The sequence below is a fragment of the Sinocyclocheilus anshuiensis genome, unplaced genomic scaffold (genome assembly GCF_001515605.1).
Source record: "Sinocyclocheilus anshuiensis isolate Anshui unplaced genomic scaffold, SAMN03320099.WGS_v1.1 scaffold653, whole genome shotgun sequence".
NCBI classification, from domain to species: Eukaryota; Metazoa; Chordata; class Actinopteri; order Cypriniformes; family Cyprinidae; genus Sinocyclocheilus; species Sinocyclocheilus anshuiensis.
In genome coordinates, this window is record NW_015540902.1 from 884,459 (window position 1) to 890,588 (window position 6,130).

A 6,130-nucleotide genomic window follows, 5' to 3' on the forward strand; every position below is an offset into this window, starting at 1 on the left:
TAAAATTAAAAGTAGGTTACAAATGTAATTTTATAAGATCCTTCACCTCCAATGAAACCCATAATTCGTACCTTGCGTAGGTATTTAGACCGACAGGACTATGGGCAAGAATGTACAGAATTCATCACAGTAAGTATAATAAGAATTACCAAAGTAATCATAGTTTTCACCAAGTAGTATAATTATTCTTACTACTGAAAATCATAAAAAAATATGATACATTTAGATATTTGTACTGGAAAGGAGCTTTTGGCAGTGTACTCTACTTTTTCCAGTTAATCACTCTCATGGTCCATAAACTCCTTCAAATTTTGCCGCATATGGGGACTACAGGATCGCAACATAAGAAGTTTTCAGAATCTTGTCTTTTAAAATTTTTTTTTTGATGATGACAGTGGTGCCACATACACTGTAGACAACTATCTGTGGTATTTTTGGCGTGAACTTATCATGGTACATTTTTGTAAGGGATACGTCTGATGCTCAGGGTGAGAAACTCAAAGTGCGTAAGCATGTAACCCTGAGGGTCCCCTACCGAGTGCCCTATGTGACCCTCACCACCTCCAGTCTCGTGTAACACAGACCAAATCAATTTAAACATGCACACACTCTTGACTAAATACAATTACATCGTGACCTCTTTTCAGTGATCTGATTTGCAAAATGCCAAACGGAGCCAGCAATTGAGTTTGATCCAGGTGAAGAATCTCCGCCGACACATGAGCCAGCAGCGCTCCGTCTGGATGTGATCTTACAGCTGTGTGAAGGGGTTATGCTCCTGGTGCATCTTACAAGAGATCTGGCGGGGACAGAAACAGCCTAATTGGTGGTGAAAAAAGTGATAGCATGTTGAGCCTTGATGTTTGACGGTATTAAAGCTCAGTAGCATTTCCTGGCCGGTGCATAGCAGTGCTGTACAGACAGGTGCAGATCACTGAAAAGCACAGTAATGATAGGGCCTGAATAGCCTACAGTATGTAAATGAGGACAAACCATATAACCCATTATTTGATTTTCCAATTGAGAACATTCGTGGACTTGACCAGAGGGAAATTTCGTCAGATTTGACACATTCATTTAGTTCCCAAACTACAGCTAAGTAAATCCACAGACACTCGTACACACATACTCTTTGCTCAGATGTCTTAAGCATCGGGCATGCTCCATGGTAGTCCATTAAAGCATGCCAAGTTAACTCATTGGCACGCTTACTCAAGCGAATGCAAATTGAAAGAAAAAAAGGAAGAGAGAGAGAGAGAGAGAATGAGGGGGTGAGTTGGCTGCTGTACTGGTGCATCTGTTTCTGAATGAGAACGAGAGAGGATGTGGATGAGGGGGGAGGAGGGCAGAAAGAGGAGTTTTAAAGGGCAAAGAGAGTGTATGAGAGAGAGGCTAGGAAGGTAGATAAGATTAGGAACAAGAGGTGATGTTTTAGGGAAAATGTGCAGGAAATCAGAGAGGTTTTCCCTTTTTGCTTTGACTGTGGGGAGTCTAGATGGTGACGACCTGACCGAATTGTATGTAAATGTTACAACTTGTAACGTGCTATGGTTTCTATTAAAGGATGTTTGTGTGTGAGCGAGCGAGAGAGAATATGCTAATTCATTAATGAATGCAAGATGAAAAATGTGATGTGAGTTTAATTACCCTGTGTGTGTGTGCACGTGTGCTTGTTTGTGACTATGTCTTTAAAATACTCTGGAATCCACAGATTAATGAATGAATCTGTTTCTTTTCACAGCTATACTAAAGAGAAATGCTTCTACAAGGCCCACTTAGTCCTCAATAGAGCACAACAGTAGGGTTCCAGAAGTAAAAATGCCATTCATTTACACCACAGAGGAATGGATTTTAATGATATTGCATAAACCTTTCAAAACAAACCTACTCTGAGCTCAGAGATTACGATATGATATATGTTGATACAGCAGTCACACGTCAGTGTAATTTCAAATTAATTATTAAAAATGTGTTTAATTCCTTAAAAATGTACACCTTTCAGCTTGAAAAGTAAAAATAAAATAAAAAGTAAAAATTCTATGTATATACTGTAATTTTTGATTGAACTTCTGTACATAATTCACAACACTTAATTGGATTAGTTCTTAAACAAACAAAAAAAAGTTAGGCTATTTTCACACTTTTTTGTTCAAATCAAGGTTTTGTAGTGTTATTCATCTCTGGTTGCTTTGGTTCATGTCTTGGGACACTTTAATGAAGAAACTGAAGAATTCACATAAAACACATCACATATTAGCACTGAGCGTGATCACATGACCAGATCGAACCTATAGAGAGAGTAGTAGTAAATTAGTAATAGTAAAGTAGTAAATTAAATCAAAGTGAAGTCTGCGTCCTCACTAATGAGCCTCCAAGTCCTCTTAAACACACCACACACACACATCTGTCGTCTAAGACAAAACGAGTCCATAAACACCTCTTACAGTGCCTGCGTGAACACAGAGATGGGCATAAATACATGAAAATGTATTTAATATAACAATACAAAATACTGTGTGGAAAAATGTATTTAAATACAAATACAGTATTTTGAAAATACACAAAATACATGTGAAATTGGCCATCCAATGTAAGCATCCCTATAGGCTGAAATCTATATGGACCTATTCTGAATGCAAAAAACAAAAAATTATATATATCATGTAGTTTATTTTGTTGTATATAAACTAAAGCTTATTCAAATTAGAAAGTTTATCTAAAATGTAAATTTAAAATTAGAATTTAACACTATTTGCTCAAAGTTTTTTTTTTGGATGAACAATAAAAAGAAAAGCTTAAGATTTTTTTGTGGTGTACCATTCATCAGTGTTTGAATCAGTATTGTAATCAATAATCAGTATTGTTCAATCAGTATTGTTCAATTTAGTGTTATACATATGTAATCATATTCAAACAGTATGTTTTGTTCTAATGTCACAAGTCATAATCTCAAGTTTACTGGGTTTTACACGATTTGATTCTTTTGTGTGGGTTTACGCAGTGTACTTTCACATTTTCACATGTGTCCTCCAAAATGACCCACAACCTTATCAGTTTATATGTGAAGAAATCCATTTATTCATAAACTTCTCACAAAATGATTGTTTGAAAAACTACTTGGCAAACTTTCACTGCTGCTTTCTGATGGTTTGGAGAACAATTACTCCGAGTCGTCGTTTCACAGAATTATACAAAGGCGAGCAAGTGTAAAAAGTGTCAAGGAAGTGCCAAAAAAACCTGCATCCGTTTAGGGAGTAGCGCACGGTCTACAGGCTCGCGGTGTACTGTAGAGGCAGGCAAAAGTATAAACATGGCTTCAACTGCACAAACCGCTTCCACTACGAGAGTAAGCGGCAGCTGAGCGGTGATTCCACCACTTTCTGCGTCCCGTGTGAAAGGGCCTTTAAAGGGGTGGTTCACTGGGTTTTTTCTAGGCTTGATTGTGTTTATGGGGTGCAGTCTAACATGTGTTAATGCTTCGTTAAAAAAAAAAAACGCATTATTTTTCACATCATTTACCTTTATTCCACACAGCTCTGTCCCTTCTCTGAGAAACACGCTGATCATTTCCTGTTTTTATGAAGCCCCGGCATGTGCTCTGGTTGTATTGTAAACAAAGACGTCGTTAATATCGCTTATCAGTTTGAGCCCGATTGAGAAGCAGAGGATATTATTGAAGAGGATCGTGCAGAACCTGTGCAAGCACGGCTTTTAATGGTAGGCCTATGTTTTTTGTTTGTTGTTGTCTCATACTTTTAGATACGCTGTTGTAAATGCTACTGCAGTGCTTATGTTAGCTTTTAATATACGGTTTTAGCCTGATTAAAGCTTTAATACAGTACAGCAACCGCATGCGCGTCCATGTTTAATGCTTCTCATAGCTATGTGAAAATAAGTGTATAATTGGAACAGTTCATTGTGGAGCTGAGCTGAATGAGAGAGAGAGAGAGAGAGAGAGAGAGAGAGAGAGAGAGATGCAGAGGAACATTGATTTTGAAACTTGTGAATCCATTAGAATCGTTAGAAGACAGAATCGCGATTCATGTATGAACAGATTTTTACGTGCACTCTTCCTCTTCTCTAAAGCAGCGCAGCATGGCCTCGCCCCCTTTGCTACCTTTTCCTGAGGGCGGGGTTTATCTGGGTTTGTGATGTCACGAACCCGGGGAGTAACTCGTTGTAGTCCCTACCAGCCGTTTTTGTAGGCATTAAACTGCCAGAATTTTAAAAGACGATATCTCCGTTTGCATTGAACTTTCAGCTTCGTAACTTTGCAGATATTGTTTATGCTCAAACAGCAACATTACACACTAACTAACATTAAAAAAGTGAAATCGCAATGAACCACCCCTTTAAGTCAAAAGTGTATATCTACTTGTCTGCGTTCCACTCCGTCTTGGAGCGTGCGCACAAAAAACTGCCTGCCAACATGTGAGTGTGAATTTGAATTTGCTTTCGCGGCATACTGCACTTATAATAAAAAACAACAACCAATTAACTATCAAAACTGATTGGCTAACGCTATTTCTTTCCTTTGCTGGTGCTCTTTTATTCTTTCATGTTAACTGAAGGCAAATGATGCACTATTTTAACTTTAATCAACAAGTACAACTGACATGACATCCTCACCTTCTCTTATTCCAGAAAAGTCCCTCACCCAATGCTGGATGGAGTTGTACAGCTGCAGCTCACATGCATGAATGTTGAGGTTGGGGGGAGGGGGCGTGTCTGAACTAGTTGATACACAAAATCAGCACTCTGATAAAGAGGTTGACTGGCACAGAGTATTTTATGTATTTTGAAAATACAAAAATACTAATCTTAAATGTTTTTAAATACAAATTACATCTGACTTTTTCCAAAGGCTTTAAAATACAAAATAGTATTTTGTATTTAAAATACGTATTTTAAATACATGTATCTGAAATACTGCCCATCCCTGCGTGTACAGATGTTTTTGACCCCTTTGGTTACTGACAATACTCAACAAACAGATCAGGACCTGTGAAAGAGGAAGCACATAGTGGAAGGGTAGGGCTAATAGATGTCTTGGGTAAAGACGGTCTGCGGACTCTGATCTCGGAGACCTCAATGTGTAAATTATGTGTAATCGTACCCACTGCAATACGAGAGAAACAGCTGGACATGCAGTAGACATATGTATAACTCCAACTGCCTGTCTCATCTTGTTCAGCATTCCCCAGCTTTTGGACACACCAGTGAAATACAATCAGCATAATATGCTGTGATGCAGCTGTTACCAAACTGTAGTCCCCATATGCAGCAAATATGAAGGAGTTTATGGACCATGAGAGGGATTAACTGGAAAAAGTAGAGTACACTGCCAAAAGATCTTTTCCAGTACAAATATCTAAATATTCTTAAATCAAGATATATTTACTTGAGAAGTAAATTATTTCTTTTCTTTTCTATAAATAAATAAATAAAAGTTTTTGCTTACAACAAGACAAAATATCTGCCAGTGTAGCAAGAAACATTAATTTGTTTTCCCTTTGAATTAAGTTGATTTTTCTTCCCTGATTGGCAGATATTTAGGTTGAAATTTTTAAGTATGCACACTTACATGTACTTACAGTGTACTTACTTAAGAAAGTAATTAGGTTAAGGTTAAGTTTAGGGGTAGGTTTGTGGTTAGTACCTTACCCAGTTATTGTAATTACCATAATAAGTACAAGGTACACGTGGAACAGGACTGTAAAATAAAGTGCTACCGATATTTATTTTTTCTTGTTTTAAGCATAAACTTAATTCTGGTATTTTTAAATATACCTTAAGTCATAATGCTTCCTAAGTATACACATTTAAAAATGTTTAGATATTTGTACTGGAAAACCGATACAAATTCTAAAAATCCAGAACAAATAAATAAATAAATAAATATGACAAAAAAGTTTTGTGTAAACTTAAGTTTAGAATCACAGTTTTCATGATTCTTGTCCTCTGTCAGCTGTCACAATTCAATATGCAAAATTAAAGTCAATGGGAGATTTTCTTTTTTGTTTATATTTTTCTTTATATAACTTTATATGCTTTATATATATATATATACAGTGGGTACGGAAAGTATTCAGACCCCCTTAAATTTTTCACTCTTTGTTATATTGCAGCC

At 36.8% G+C, this 6,130-nt stretch overlaps 1 protein-coding gene across 1 annotated transcript in view; it reads left to right on the plus strand.

Moving 5' to 3' along the window:
* Positions 1 to 6,130, plus strand: part of LOC107689096 (tumor necrosis factor receptor superfamily member 16-like) — a 40,970-nt gene that overhangs the window by 1,326 nt on the left and 33,514 nt on the right. The gene's annotated exons all lie outside the window — the stretch shown is intronic.